The 16,937-nt window shown below is 46.7% G+C and overlaps 1 protein-coding gene across 2 annotated transcripts in view; it reads left to right on the top strand.

Moving 5' to 3' along the window:
* HTR4 (5-hydroxytryptamine receptor 4) overlaps positions 1 to 16,937 on the top strand; it is a 460,473-nt gene that overhangs the window by 351,074 nt on the left and 92,462 nt on the right. The gene's annotated exons all lie outside the window — the stretch shown is intronic.

Raw genomic sequence — 16,937 nt, 5'->3', positions numbered from 1 at the left:
GCTCTTGGGCCCGGGCATTGTGTATGCATTATTGTGACTGTGTGCAAAATATGTGAAAACTGCCATTTTTGTGTTTTACCCTTTTCCAGAGGTGCTGGGACCGGGAGATTTTCAGGAGGTAAGTTTCAGGGTGGGCTTGCTGGAGAAAATCGTTACAGATTGTGGCTATGTATCGGGGTTCTCAAGTTATGAGTTACCCCAGAAATGTATCTGTGAATCAAGAGAGATTCTCGGATACATAGAAGCCCAGGGCTCCGGGCAGATCCCATCCTGAAAACTTTCTTGCGACTTACCACTAGGACGTCCTGCTTCAGCACAGAGCAGGAAAAGGTAAAAATGAGGCACAGAGTTTCCTGGTATAGAGGAAGTTTGTTTTATTAACATGGGGACACAAGGTTTATGAATACCCACACTCTGAATCCAGGATAGCGCTTCAGGGGGAAATCATATCATGTGTTAAAGGTATGAATTATGGTAGCTCCCGCTCAGGTTAAAGAGGAGAGTTTATTGAGGGGTTAGGAAAATGTTTCATTCATGTTAGAATAAAACTGTGTAAGTTAGGTTTTATAAGTATAGCTAACTTTAGTTAGGAGCATCCTAGAAAGATGATATTTGGTGTGGGCATTACTGAGGTACAAACACATAACGGGGTTATGTTTTTGAGCATTAACATTCACCCCCAGTATTAAATTAATGTCCCCTATAATTTTGATATTTTAAAGTTATACGAGTAAGGAAAATAACATTATAGACAGGAGATGACACTTAGAGTGTGTAATCCTGGGCTTTGAAATGCTTAGCAGGAAACCCCTGAGCTTCAAAGAAATAGAGGTGTGAGAGCATTTCTTCAGAGGGGGGTTATGGCTACTAGATCAAAGGGTCCATTTTGCCTAGGTAGATTGAGCGGCATTCATTAAGAAAGCAGGATGTCTTATGCTAAGTAGCAAGTGGCCGGGGGGTGGGGGGAGAAGATGACATTTTGGTTGCGCATGCTCTGTCACTTTTCTGAAGCCAGGGAGGCAAGGAGTTATCCACCTGGCAAAGCGTGTGAGTGGCCAGGGATAAAATTCCCACGCAGTGATTCGCTGCAGACTGACTGTAAGGAATACACACCTCAGTTTACTGCTTACCTTGCCTTACAGACCTGTGCAGTCCTGGAACACTCCCCCTGCAATCAACAGCAGATGTGTAGGCTATCACTGCAACCTAGCCTTGTACTCACTCATTGGAGCAGTGCCCTCACACCCTCCTCCGGGGATTGGCCCGCTGGCCTTTAAGTACTGCATTCCCACAATCCTTCCCTGCCGAGCATAATCCTTCTTGGATGTTCACTATGTTTGCCACAGCCACCTGTTTGGCCACCTTGTTGCTGTTTCCATGTTCATGTTCCTTGTTCTTAGTTCCTGATTCCTGGGGCCTGCTGCTCTCTCTCCATTGCAGAGGCCATGTTCTGGTTCCTGTGCTGAAGCGGAGGATCTCCAGCGTTTACTTCAGCTACCTGTTCCCTGAGGCATGCTGCCCTTTCCATAGCAGAGGCCTGTCTACTGGTTCCTGGGGCCTGCTGCTCTCTCTCCATTGCAGGGGCTGTGTCCTTGTTCCTGTGCTGAAGCGGAGGATATCCAGCATTTACTTCAGCTTCCTGTTTCCTGAGGCCTGCTACCCTTCCTTAGCAGAGGCCGGTCTACTAGTCCTGAGGTCTGTAGCTCTCTCCTTGCACAGGCTCGTTCTGGACTCCTGTGCTGAAGCATTGGTTTACCAGTGCTGCCTGGTGGTGTGCCACTCCGGTCTGCCTACCCCTTCCTGAGACCGGTACCATGTGCCATGGTCACAGCACATGCAGAATGCGCTCCCGCCCTGCAGCTATTATGCTGAAGCGGGACCTAGTTGACTTCCTGTTACGAAACTCCGCTTGGATAACGTTTACCCTGATGTCTCCTATCCTGACCCTGGCTCATCCACTGACTACGCTGCTCTCTCCAGTCCTGACCCTGCTATGAACGACTACGAACTGAGTTATCCAGATCCGATTACGTGGTCTCAGGTCGATGATTATACAACCCCACCTCAGCCCCGCGGTCCAGGTCCTGGTTTGTGGCGAGCACAACCGTGACAGTATGCTCGGCCCCACAAACTCTGACCGCCCTGTGGTGAGGGTTGGTATGTTTCTATCTGAAATCCTGTCCCGGCCTGCAGACCAGTCCCAGTTGGAAAAACAGTACCTGTACGAAAGACTGCCCCCACCTGAAAGTCAGTTCATGTTTAAAGGTTTAACCCCTTCTCAAAGACAGCTTCGTAAGGAAATCCTTACCACGTCCCAGCGCCTTCGAGAGTCAAAACAAACCCTGGCCTCCCATCTTCATAGACTAAACTGGGGCACTGGTTCAGGATCAAAATGCGATCCATAAACTGTCCCAAGATTTGGACGATTCCATAAGAGTACAGGACCCTCTCCTCGCTGACTACGCTCTTTCTAATCACTTCCCCTGTACTGCCAGTCCTGTTTCTAAACCTGTGGGGGTACCCCCCTCTCCAAAAAATGACCAAACTGTCCCACTATCACTGCCCCCTAAGGTAGAAGCTGCCACGGTCTCTAGCCCTGCTTGCACCTCCCATTACTTAGACCCCAAGGATATGTCTGTTTTAACCCCTGCTAGTCTGCTTTGTGAGGTCCCCATTGTTAACCCTTATATTCCCCAGACTGATGTTAGGTCCCTAGGGCCAGAGGCTGAGCCCCTTAAGACCCCACTTTCAGAGGCTAGCTTCTCTTGTTCTGATTCGCAGGCACAGCTTGACTTAACCCTTGAGGTTTTTCCTATATTAACCCCTGCGGGTCAGTCCTATGAGCCTACTTTGGTAATTCCCTGTTGTACACCAGCCAAGTACACGTCCTTGGCTCCAGAGGAGGAACTCCCTGTGTCCCCAATTTCAGAGGCAAGTCTCCCTCTTTTTGACTCTCAGGTACTATCTGCATTGACCCCTGTAAATCCTTGCTTCCCCCAGGCTAATGCATCCTGTCTAGCATCAGAGAATGAATCCCCAAGTCTGACAGCAGACGTTGCACTGAATGACTCCCCTAAGGTTGTGGAGTCCTTGGATATTCTTTGCTGTAATCCCCCTGCTTCAGCTCAAGTTTCTGCTGCCGTATCCCCTGAAACTTCTGCTAAAATACTGATTCCAGTTAAATGAATTCAGGAACCAGGTTTTTCCCTAAGCCTGTTTGCAGAATCCCCACTCTCAGGTATTTCGCTGACCCAGTCTGTCACCCAGAGAGCTGAGATCCCTGCTTCAGCGCATAGTCCCCTTGTCATGGAATCTGTAGTGGTTTTATGTTTCCCAGACACTCCTTCCCAGGTACCCACTTCAGAGACCAGCACAGTTGTGGTTGACCCCCTTGTACTGTCTGTGTTCTCCTCTTCTCAAACTCTAGGGTTAAAAGCGTACAGTGGTCATTATGCCCCTCCTGGGGTTCATGTTGTTGAGTTCCCAGGAATGTTTGCAGACACACTGCTTCCACTCAAAAGTGACGCTTTTTCATATGTGCTCTGAAATTTGCCTTGTCGGTCCCGTTACTCAGAGAGGTAAAATCCTTCCTTCAGATTCCGAATCTCTTTCCATGGAGGTCGTCCTTGCTTTTGGTCCCCCTGATGCCTCTGCCCAAGCAACCCCTCCAGAGATCAGCGTATATGTCGTCACCCCCATAGTACAGTCAGAGACCACCCTGCCTACATTACAAATTCTGGTGTTTAAATCTGAGCTATTTTGTTTTCCTTCCCTTGCTAAACCTCAGTCCCTCAGCACTGCATCTAAATGTGCTCCAGCAACCGTTGGGTTACTCGGGGCTAAAATTAAAACTCCTGTGTTAAAGGGTACTTTCTCACACATGTCCAGCAAACCTAGAACTTCCGTGATTGATTCTAAGTCACTTACCACTATATCTGATTTTCTCACTAGTCAAACCCAGACACCCACACCACTGACTAGCAGTTCCGTTATCAGAATTTTCGCACTAGTAAACATGCCTATTTCTGATTTTGTCATGACAAATACTTCAGTTGTTAGGGCCCTTGCAGTTTTGGATAAGACTCTCTTTTCTTCTGAGGGTTCTGCTATTAAGAGTTTCCCCGGTTCCAACTTACCGCTTATTGACCCTCTAACTCGTACCATTACTTTCCCAGAGTCCGTCACTGATTTACCCGGTGCAGGAGGGCAGTTTTTTTTCACGGATCGTTCTGTGGCCCTTGAAGTACCCCAGAATGACTTTAAATATGGGGGTTCTCTCCCTATTGTCTTTAGAACTCTACACGCTGCCTTTGACTCTGTGATCTCCACGTCCCAGACAATACTGTCTCTCACTGACGGTTCTACAGTATTTGGGAGTTCCGCTACTAGCTTCTTTGCCTCTGCGAATCCATGGTTATCCCTCTCGGAACCTTCTGTTGAGCCTGTTATTTCCTCTGTGTTGGAAATACTCAGTACGTACCCCAAGATTTCGGTCCCTAAGCCTAGTTTACTGCTTGCCTTGTCATCTTCTATACCAATACCTGGCAATGCACCCACCCACCCTATACCCTCACTGACCACTACCTGAAAACCTCTGGAGGAGAAGACCCTCTCAAATTCCTACGTGCAGATGTCAGCAAAGACTTTGTCTGTCCGGAGGGTCGCCCTGGTATACTCGATCAACTATCGGTGCTGCTTATCCTGAACTCTGGTACCTTTACTATGGACTGGGCTCCCAGCGGGGGTCCTTCTGCTGTTTCTGTTACGGAACCCCCTGTTTCTTCACAGCCCTGGATTTCCAAGCCATTTCACGTGGCAAGCCACGTACCAAGGATTTCTCTACCACCAATCTCATATCCTAGAACGGTACTCGCCAAGGAACTGCTCGTTTACGGATCCCCTTCCCGCCTAAAGCATTTTAGGAACAACTCAATGTCCCCGAGACCCATAGATGGCCCTGTCTGGCCACAGTCCTCACCGGGGGGTGGGGGTACGCAAAGGAGTGCCCACGAGTCTCTGGACCATGACTCTACCCCCAATCCTAGACAATTCCATAACAATTCCAGGTCCCCCAACTCTAGGAGTGGTTATGTTCGTCCGGAGGTCTCACCTGAAGGGGGGGGGGGTACTGTAAGGAATCCACACCTCAGTTTACTGCTTACCTTGCCTTATAGACCTGTACAGTCCTGGAACACTCCCCCTGCAATCAACAGCAGCTGTGTGGGCTATCACTGCAACCTAGCCTTGTACTCACTCATTGGAGCAGTGCCCTCACATCCTCCTCCGGGGATTGGCCCGCTGGCATTTAAGTACTGCATTCCCACAATCCTTCCCTGACGAGCATAATCCTTCTTGGATGTTCACTGTGTTTGCCACAGCCACCTGTTTGGCCGCCTTGTTGCTGTTTCCATGTTCATGTTCCTTGTTCCTAGTTCCTAGGGCCTGCTACACTCTCTCCATTGCAGAGGCCGTGTCCCTGTGCTGAAGCGGAGCATCTCCAGCGTTTACTTCAGCTCCCTGTTCCCTGAGGCCTGCTGCCCTTTCCATAGCAGAGGCCTGTCTACTGGTTCCTGGGGCCTGCTGCTCTCCCTCCATTGCAGAGGCCGCAGCTATTATGCTGAAGCGGGACCTAGTTGACTTCCTGTTACCAAAACTCCGCTTGGATAATGTTTACCCTGATGTCTCCTATCCTGACCCTGGCTCATCCACTGACTACGCTGCTCTCTTCAGTCCCGACCCTGCTATGAACGACTGCGAACTGCGCAATCCGTATCCGACTACGTGGTCTCAGGTCGGTGATTATACAACCTCACCTCAGCCCCGCGGTCTGGTCCTGGTTTGTGGTGAGCACAACCGTGACACTGACAGAATGGACTTTTGGGAGTTTTTAAAAGGTCATGCAGTCTGTCAGAAAGTGAGATCCATCTAAGTTTTTCATGAGTTCCATCAGTTCCATCTTGTGTGATTCACCTGAGATTCAGTCCCATTTGAGAAGTTCCACCTCTGAGTAAATCGCTACATTTCTCAGAGGCTAAGTGATCAGAATCCAACATCAAGAGGCCACAGGAAGGAAAAGTGTCCAGGAATTATTTTGCTGTGTGTTTGCAACTAGAAAAGATTACTGTAGTTTTGTTATCCCAGTTTCCAAAGTAAGTCTGTCTTTTTCTTGTAATTTGTGTAACATACTTGTGTACATTCCTTATGTGAATAAATGCAATTCATTTGTATCTCTCTCCTTTTCTCAATAAATGAACTTGGTAATTAAAAGTCTTAATAAGCTTGGTCTACCGTGACACACATTCAGCTTAGCCCTTGTCATAATGTAACATGCAGTACACATTCAGCCTAGCCCTTTTCAGCACGTAACATGCAGTACAGTGAGTGTCACTCAACCTAGCCTTTGTCCTTATGTAACATGCAGTACACATTGAGGCTAGCCCTTGTCAGCATGTAACATGCAGTAAGCATTCAGGCTAGCCTTTATCAGCATGTAACATGCAGTACACATTCAGCCTAGCCCTTGTCAGCATGTCACATGCAGTTCACATTAATGCGTGCAGTATAGTGAGTGTCATTTAGCCTAGCCCTTGTCAGCATGTAACATGCAGTACACATTCAGCCTGGTCCTTGTCAGCATGTTTTTGCTACAGCTAGATGGGAGGGGACACAATAACTCGCGATCACAGACTTGAGATTCTGGCTGGTATTGCATATAACGCCACATATCGAATTTCTGCATGCCTTCAGGTCTCACTTCACCTAGGTTAAATCACAGATAACTCGCGTAAATTTCATGGGAAATATCACATAAAGGATAGGCTCGGGTCAGGAAAACCAAGGATACAAACAGGCTACATCTGTAGATCTAATGAATTATATAAAAATCCTATAATTGGCTTTACTCTGGGGATATGGGACTCAACATTCAGGAAATGTATCATCTTTTCTGTCTCCTCTGACACCAACATTGCAAAATCCGGAATTTACTCTGACATTTGCCTCAGATTTGTATGGCTCATGTGAGTCTGGAGGGTGCCATAAAGTGGACAATTTTAATTAACAAGAATCCGATTTAATATTTTTCACAATGCAAATCTGATTTTGATTTGGAAGAAAAAAGTCGATTTCAATACCTTCAAATTAGACATTAGATATCACATCCAAAAATTAAGAAAGCTGCATATCATTACTTTTTCTACATCTACTTCAGGTCTTATATCATCGATCTACAATATACTTAGTTGCATCTATAATAAAATACAACCTAAGTATTTTGCAGCTTGGGAAAGATGTGGGGCATACAATTTCTGATACTCAATGGTCTGAAATCTGGTTTAGAGCATTTTTATCACCCATTTCACTCTTCATAGGAAAAGGTTCTTCTTCGTTAGTTTTTGGTACCTTCCAGATTAAAACAAATCTATCCTATAGCCTCAGACAGATGTTGGTGTAACTGTTCCATGGAAGGTTCATTTTTTCATATATGGTGGTTTTGCTCTAAAATACAAACCTTTTGGATACAAGTTTAAGAAATCATAAAGGAAATTACTGTTTTTTGTCTACAGTTGGATCCTTTTGTGGTTTTGTTGGGTGCAGTAGATGTGGGTAAAAAGTATGTCCTTAAATCTAAGTTTTCAGATCACACATTTACTATTAGCTGCCAGATTGTGCACCAAATATGACACAACGGTTGCCAAGAGCATGTGAGATATGTGCTTTAAAGAGCATGACTTTTTCCTTATGACAAAAACACTCTAAATTTACAGATATCTGATTTCCTTTCTTATCTTATTTGGAAATGCATAACTCTATCATAACGAGACCAGATGATGCTGGGTGTTATAGTATAAAAAATGATAAAAAATGTTTTTTTCATATAGATTTATTTATTCTGAAATGAAGAGGTCTCAGATATCGGGATGGTGTCTTTTGTTTTGTGGCAATATCTTGTGTTCTTGCAGGTTCTTAGATAATATATGAGCTATAGTATGGTGTGCGGGGTTGGGTTGTGGAAGTGTAGTGGTATAGTAGTTATTGATACGTTTTTTTTCCATGAATTATTGTATTTATATTGTTTCATGTTATTCAAAAACTAATAAAAAGATTAAAAAAAAAAAGAAAAAGGTTCTAGCTTAATCATCACTGATAAGATAGTGATACAGTATCTAATACAAAGCGGCGCACCAATTCAGGTGTCAGTTTTAGCAAAGCAACATCAGAATCCCATAATGTTTCATTGCATACTGCATTATTTTTTTATTGTATGATATATCAGTGTGCAACCCTGTTCCCCCCCCCCCAAAAAAAATCTCACATAGAGCCTATCTCTGGGAAACTCGCTCTGGTTACATGGTTGAGTGTGGTGCAAACCTGCTGGTAACAGGGGGCCCTGGGTCTACTGCATGGTGGTAAAGGGGAATGACAGGACAGGCTTCTGGGGTCTTGCCCAAATAGTACTCACAGCTGCAGCGCCTCCATCTCGTGCAGCCCCCAGGTGTACGGGGAGAAGTCTCTGCAGGAGAATCTCTTACCCCTCCTCCTAATAGACTTCACTCTCAGGCAGGAGGTATAATAAAACTCAGTGTCCTTTATTCTCACTGTATTCAGCAGCACAGTTGGTATCAGCTTTCAGGAGTTTCCATGTCAGGATGTCAAAAGTGGGGACAAAAACACTGTCTCAAACTACAGGCCAATCTCCCTTCTCCCAATCCTATCCAAAGTCATGGAAAAATGTGTCCACTCCCAATTAAGCGATTACTATAACAAGACAAATTTCCCTAGCCAATTCCAATCTGGGTTTCACCCCAAACACTCTACCATAACTACCCTGCTAAAAGTTTGCAATGAAATCCAGTGTGGAATGGAACGGGGTCAACTCACTAGTGCAGTATTCCTAGATTTTGCAAAGGCTTTTGATACTGTTGATCATGCTATCCTGCTTAACAAACTCCAGAGCTCTGGAATAGGGAAGCATGCTTTAAACTGGTTTCAGTCCTACCTATCAGGTAGATCCCAACATGTGTCCATCTCTGGCTCTAACTCTAACCCCCTGAATATCACCTGTGGCGTCCCACAAGGCTCTGTTCTGGGGCCCCTACTCTTCTCAGTGTTCATCGATGATCTTCCCACAGCTTGTCAGGAAGCCTCAATACACATGTATGCAGATGACACAATCCTATATGCACACACCATAGCTTCTCTGACCTTCAATACATACTTCGGTCTGACTTTTTCAGACTTGAAAACTGGATTTCCCAAAACAAACTGTCTTTAAACACTGACAAGACTGTAACAATGGTATTTGGGACCAAGACTACATTTTTAAAGCTTCCAGCGACTGAGCTCCAGATTAGAACCATCACTAACACTACCCTAACTCCTGTTACAAGTTTTAAATACCTGGGCATATGGTTTGCCTCCCACTTAACATTCGGGATGCACATTGATACCCTGACAACCAAGACCTATGCCAAACTAGGGGTACTTTACAGGAACAAATCCTCCCTAAGTCTCCTGGTCAGAAAACGTATCGCACAGCAGATGCTAATGCCAATTATTGACTATGGAGACACAGTATATGGCTCGGCACCTCAAACCCAACTTAGCAAACTTGACACCCTCTACAATTCAATTTGTCGTTTTGTTCTCCAATGCAACTATAACACACATCACTGCGAAATGCACAAAGAACTAGATTGGTCATCACTCGAGTCTAGGCGCAAAGTTCACCTTTCCTGTCTTGCCTTCAAATTCTTTATGGGCAAGCTACCCAGCTACCTGAACAAGCTCCTCACCCTACCACATGCAGCACCTATCACATGAGATTAGACTCCAAAAGACTATTCATGGTCCCAAGGCTCAACAAAGTATCCGGACGTTCCTCCTTCTCCTTCCGTGCACCCCAAAACTGGAACAACCTACCATAGACTCTTACATCCACCACCAGTTTAAGTTCTTTCAAATCTATGGCTGTCACACATTTTAATCTGGTCTGTAACTGTTTCAAACGCCCATAATATATATTATCTTTAACTGTGCACGCAATGTCTTGTATATAATGTATACCCTGCTCATTTATGGAACTGTATTTGTAAACATGTATTTGACATCATAACTCTGTGCCTAGGACATACTTGAAAACGAGAAGTAACTCTCAATGTATTACTTCCTGGTAAAATATTTTATAAATAAATAAATAATTCACTCCCAGCCTACGTGCACTGAGAGCAGTCCCAGCTCTTCCCTTATCCCCTGGTGGGATAAGAGGAAATGGTTTCCCTCTGCTCCCTTAAGGGAGGGCCTCAAACTGCCCTGACAGCTTGGTTAGGGTAAACCAGTCTCTCTCAAAGGTAGAGACAACTGCACTAAATCAGGAAGTAAAATGCATAAATTACAGATCCAGTAGGCACCACCCCTGTGCCTCTGATTGGACACAAGGCCTGATGGTACTACCTTCTCTGACTCACTGCACTGCAATGAGTGGGGAAAACCCATGATTACTCCTGGCAACCTGTCCTTACTTGGCATTACAGCCAGGAAGTGGGCAGACTTATAGCCCAAAACCAATCAGGGCTACAATTGTATGTTGTGTTTAATTCTGTGTAGGATCATAAGAGGCAAATTGGTGATGACCTTTTTTTACTTGAATTAATCTATGAGCATCGGTAATCAGGTTCATTTTTTAAGATGTCACTTGCAATGCAAGGGATTTTGTCTATGTGGGTTATTTATATTTTGTGTATTCTATTTTTGTTAACCCTGAAAATGGTTCATCAAGCGAAGAAAACATTGGTTTAAGTAAAACTTGGCAGCTTAGGCCTCGTTCAGGGTGCCAGAGGCAGGAGTTGGAGGGAGGGCGTTGGGGAGGGAGGGCGCCAGTCTGCTGGGCGATGTGTGTTCATCCTCCCAGGAGACTTTTTTTTCAGGAGTAGAGGAGGGGGTGGGGCTACAGACGTGAGGTTAGGGATCGAGGCTGCAGTCTTGAAATCATTCTCAAGAATGATTTAATTGGCTGCCTAGGTCCCTGTGACGCTGCTGCAGCTTCAAAAAACGAATTTTTTATTTATTGAAACTGTAGCCAGCGTCAACTCCGGGCTTCGGAGACAGGGCAGCTGCTACCCTGACAACCAGTATTCAATTTGAATACTTTGTGTCCCACGGCAGCTCGCACGGCAGCACGCCCTCCCTCCGAAGCCTGCACCCTGAACGAGGCCTTACACTAATAACAGTATGCTAGTTTTTCTCAAGTGTCCACTGCAACATTGTATCTGACAGTGATAGCAGGTGTAGCAAACTACCACATTTCAGCTGATAGTGTTCTGCTTCTGTATTCTGTTTCCTCTCCATCTACAGTAACGTATTTCATCCATTACTAAGATGAACTTACTGCATAGACAGGCAAGATCTCATCATATTCGGAATATTTAACTGTCCTGACCACCTTGATTTGTGATATTCCCTACAAATTCAGCATATTTCCAATAAATTCAGGATAGTTTCACTAAAGTTAGAAACCCTACTCAAGTTTTCAGAATATGGTTAGTGGAGATGATGCAATGGTACAATGAAGCAGAGATGATATACATAATTTAGTGTCACAGCTCAACCTATTCCCATCTTCTGTTATATAGCATCTGTTGAAAGAAAAAAATATTTAAATGCTGTTTACTCAGTGTCATAATAGCTTTCCATACATCACAGGTTAGATTATCATAGTAGACATATCTTTTACTCTTTACAATTGAAATTGTTTTGATTTCCATAATATATTCCATCAAGTTCTGGAAAGTTTTTGTTCTTACTAATTAATCCTAACTTCCTCCCTAAATATTCAGACACACTGAAATGACATTGCAGTGAATTTTTTTTTTTTTTTATCAATTTTTTTCGACTGTCACGCTAACAAATGGGGCTTACATTAGAAGCTATACAGACAGAACACATGCTTTCAGAACAGCCTTGTTAGAGAATGTTTTTCTCCCATCGCTACATCAGATCATTCTGATGGTGAACTACTACTGTGATGGGTCATTTTATATACTTTAACTGCATCACTGCCTGCAATACTATACTAAGAGAAACTATAGGCACATTGAATCACTGACAAGCAGACAATTTAGATAATCTATTTAAAGTAGTACAGTAATTCCCCCCTCCCCCACCTCCCAAATGTTTTGGTACTAACATGAAATGGGGGCAAGAACATAATGTTCTTACCAGTAGGACCTCTGCTATAGTTCAGCTTCTAATAGCCCGTGTAGTTATAGGCAAAGAAATGAGTGTTGGTCCAAGCAGCCAATCAATCAATGAGGACACTACTGTATTCTTTTATTTCATAGAGTTATAGGTCGCCTTCCAGGTAAGGGGAGCGCTGGTGAATCATGTGACAATATATAACACTATTGCAAGCTTTCTTTCATTCTTCGGGTGAAAACCTACTGAAGGGAATTTGCGGACACACACTCCAGAGGGTCTCTCCAAGGGTCCCCACGTGAGGGTCTACTCAAGGGCTCCCATCAGAGAGAGATGGATCTCTGATACATTATATTTTCATAGATAAATCTGTGAGTGAGACCAATACACTTATTTTAGATAGGAAAACATTTTATTACTATCTACACGGGGACAGGGGGGGCTGTTCACTTTCGCCGCAGCTTCTCATCCTCACCCCGCAGGTCCCATACAACCTCACCCCACCGGGAGCACTGGGGACAGGGGGGGGGGAGAAGCTGGGACTGGGGGTCTGGGCAACAGGTGGGGGGTACAAAGGCAACGAGAGGTGGAGTGCCGCGGACAGGGGGGAACAGGTCACCTCTGCCTCTCATCCTCACCCTGTGGGCCCCATACATCCTCACCCTGCCGGGAGCACCGGCAAGGAGGGGAGGAGCGCCGGGGGCCTGGGGGATTGAGCGCCCAGGGATAGGTGGAGGCGGGACCAGCACCGGGAACAGGAGGAACGAGCACTGGGGACAGGGGGGGAAAGAGCACCAGGGACAGTGGGGGGCCACAAGAGCCGGGGACCAAGGTGGGGGGACGAGCGCCAGGGAGAGGGGGGGGGAACGAGCACTGGGGAAGTATTGTAGGGAGAGTCAAGTGAGGTGCAGGGGAGAAAGTGATGAGGGGTGCAGGGGGGAGAGTGATGTGAGGTGCATTGGGGGGGAGAGGGATGTGAGGTGCAGGGGGGGGAGACTGATGTGTTGAGCTGTGAAGGGGGGGAGAATGGAGCTTTCTAGGGGGTGGGGAACAGAGCTGTGAACGAGTGGGGGCACGGAACTGTGAGCTGCGGGGGACCGCAGCTGTTAAAGAGGGGGTGGGGACCATGCTGTGCAGGGGGGGGCAACTGAGCTGTGAAGGGGAACAGAGATGTGAAAGGGGGGCCACCGTTGTGAATAGGGGGGGCCTGAGATGGGAGGGGGGTGGAGCTGTGCATGCGGGGAGGGGAGCGGAGACAGAGGGGGAGTTGGAAAATTCAATCCTGGGCAACGCCGGGTATCTCAGCTAGTATATATTGTGACAGGGTCATTGACTCCGTGTATGTGAATAGGAGATGGCAGTATGCATGCTATCCAGTAAACGAGGGGTTAACTCAGCTTGTCAAGCAGACCACAGGTGATTTGAATTAAGCTCCTTCACCTGCTTTAAAACAGGAAGAGGAAATACCTCTGGGGCGACAGTCTCTCTCTCTGAGACATAGAGGGAAGACAGAGGAAGTGTCAAGACAGACACAAGCTGCCCAAAGCGATCCTGTCCCAAGAGGGAAGAATAAAGCTCCCAGGTAAGGAGCCAACTGCGTTTGCTGTACTTTATTGGGCTGGAATAGGTTAGCTAGCCAGCCAGATAGTTAGCCTGCACTTTTGTTTAGCTAGTACCCTGACCGGGGTTAGGATTTTTGTTTCGTTTCAATTTTAAAGGGACAGTGTACCCATTGTTTAGTTACCGTTTTTGGACAAATAAACCCATCAGCATTATTTCACTGAAAAAGACGTGTTGTCTCCTCACTTACCACGACCATCCTGGCACACGTGGTGTCAGAAGTGGGATGTCGAACACCCTGTAAAAGGGGCGGAGCTACAGATTGCGTCTGGTAGAAACTGTCCACACGGTAGCTGCCACTATGGAGGATGTTGTGAAGGCCTTAGTACACAGCACCGCTGTCCAGCAAGAAGCTAACAAACAGGGACAGGACAGCACGGCTGCACAACGCGAGACGAACCGGTTATTTGCAACCCAGCTTGATGTTGTTGCAGACACACAGAAGCAGCTGATTGAGCAGCTGACCCAGATTAAAATGGGCTTGTCAAGTACGGCCCCGCCACGGCCCATCCAGGCGAACGAGTACCTACAGAAAATGACGCCGCACGATGACGTCGAGGGATACCTCAGGTCCTTTGAGCGAATCGCTTCCCGGGAAAGGTGGGCCCGTTCCAAATGGGCTGGGATTATCGCACCCTTTCTACTGGGGGAAGCCCAAAAAGCGTATTGTGACCTTGACGAAGAAGCCGCAGCAGACTATGACTGTCTGAAAAGCGAAATCCTTGCAAGGATAGGTGTGACTCCCGCAGTTTGTGCACAGAGGTTCCATAAGTGGAAATACCAGGAACAGAAGCCGCCCAGATCCCAGTTATGGGATTTGATTCACCTAGCGACCAAGTGGCTAAAACCAGAGGAACATAGCCCGGCACGGATCCTGGAGATGGTGGTGTTGGACCGCTTCATTCGAGCGTTACCCCAGGACCTTCAACAGTGGGTGGGACAGGGAGATCCCCTGTCTTGTGATGCCATGGTAGGCGCAGTGGAGCAGTAGAGGCCAGCGCTGGCGCCAGGACACACGACCGTTCACACGATTTGAACGGATGGAAGAAAACCCGGATAGGGACAGAAACTCTAAATTTCAGAAAGGGTTTCAAGAACGAACTGGACCAATTGTTTGTTTTGAGTGTGGGGAGACGGGGCATATTAAGGCTCACTGCCCACAGTTGTGTGAGCCAATGGAGTGTGCATATGGTTCTGTGAAATCTGAATTTTGTGGAGTGGTGGGTATGACCCACGAGGGAAAACGTACCCACAACTTCCTCACCACGGTGATGTTAAATGGAAAATCAGTCTCCGCACTGGTAGATTCAGGGAGCTATATTAACTTGGTATCCGGGAAGTTGGTTAAGCCTCTCCGGTTACCCCAGGGTGAGAAGTTGCGGGTATTATGTGTACATGGGTGTACGCTTCCGTACACCACAACTCTGATAAAAGTAAAGGTCGAGGGGCAAGTCATCGAAACTATGGCAGCAGTTGTACCAAAGTTACCCCATTCCCTAGTGTTAGGCTGTCATTTCCCTGGTTTTGACACCCTGATTAGAGGACAGCTCACCTTGAACAATCCTACTCCAGATGAGCTTTTTCCGTTTTCAGACCCCGAATTAGTCGCCGCGGTGTCTAAAACCCCTAAGTCAAAACGAGAAAGTAGGACCGAAAAAAAAGAGGTACACCCCCACCCCAGTTAGCACTGGTCACTTACTCCTAACGGAGAGAGACCAGAGGGAGAAGAGTTGTCCGAGACAGGGCCTGTTGAGGCTCAGGTATATGAGTTACCCGTGGAGGTAACCGACCAAACTCCCGATGAGGAAGGTTTTGGGAATATAGAACTGTCCATAACTAACTTTGGTAGAGAACAGGCTAATGATCCCCAGTTGAAAAATGGGTTTAGCCAGGCGGTAGAAGTTAATGGGGTCCCGGTAGAAGGAACCACAAAGGAATCCTATCCATATTTCTATATTAAGAATGACTTGTTATACCATGTGAGCCAAGAGGAGGGCCAAGAAATAGAAGTTTCTATAAAATAGTTTTTACTTTAAAACAGTGCAAACTGGAATGTGATCTGTGATTGAAGCTTATCCCTTCCCCCTGTGCAGTATGCGTTTTATGACTTGAGGTGTTAAACGGTCCCTGAATGTAAGTTATGTATGTGTATGTAAATATAAATTTGAAAGCGCCCGCAGAGTATACAGCGCTTTACAAATGGTGTGTGTGGAGTGAACGTTTATATAGTGTTGTGGGTAGGTATACAAATGTAAGAGGGTGTTGCATTACTATAAGTGTGTGTAGATACTATGTTGTCCCTATTGGTCTATAGCAGGCCTGCACAACTTGTACAGTGAGAAGGGCCGAACTGCTCCAAGGAAAAAAGTTTGGGGCCGCACGGGTAAAATCATCATCATCATCCTCATATATCTACCCCAGCACCCATCATCATCAATCATCATCAATCATCATCATCATCGTCATCATCAATCTACCCCAGCACCCTTCATCATCATCCTCATATCTCCCCCAAAAATCCTCATAATCAACCTTTGCGAGACTCCCCATCGATCTCTCATACCCCCATCTCTCCCACTCACCCATACACATAATACCCCCCTGCACACCACACACATCCCACCCCCTGCACCTCACATCTCTCTCCCCCTGCACCTCGCATCTCTCTCCCCCCCTGCACCTCACATCTCTCTCCCCCTGCACCTCATATCTCTCCCCCCCTGCACCTCACATCTCTCTCCCCCCGGCACCTCACATCTCCTCCCCCCCTGCACCTCACATCTCTCTCCCCCCTGCACCTCACATCTCTCCCCCCCTGCACCTCACATCTCTCCCCCCCTGCACCTCACATCTCTCCCCCCCAACCCATTTCAGCAGCCCCCCCAACCCATTTTAGCAGCCCCCCAACCCATTTCAGCAGCCCCCCAACCCATTTCAGCAGCCCCCCAGCCCATTTCAGCAGCCCCCAACCCATTTCAGCAGCCCGCCAATCCATTTCAGCAGTTCCCAAGTCCATTTCAGCAGCCCCCCAGCCCATTTCAGCAGCCCCCCAGCCCATTTCAGCAGCCCCCCAACCCCTCATGGATGAACTACCCACCATCCATGTTATATGATGGCGGTGGCAG

This window comes from Ascaphus truei, chromosome 5, assembly GCF_040206685.1.
Source record: "Ascaphus truei isolate aAscTru1 chromosome 5, aAscTru1.hap1, whole genome shotgun sequence".
Lineage (NCBI taxonomy): Eukaryota > Metazoa > Chordata > Amphibia > Anura > Ascaphidae > Ascaphus > Ascaphus truei.
This window is presented reverse-complemented; position numbering and strand designations above follow the sequence as displayed.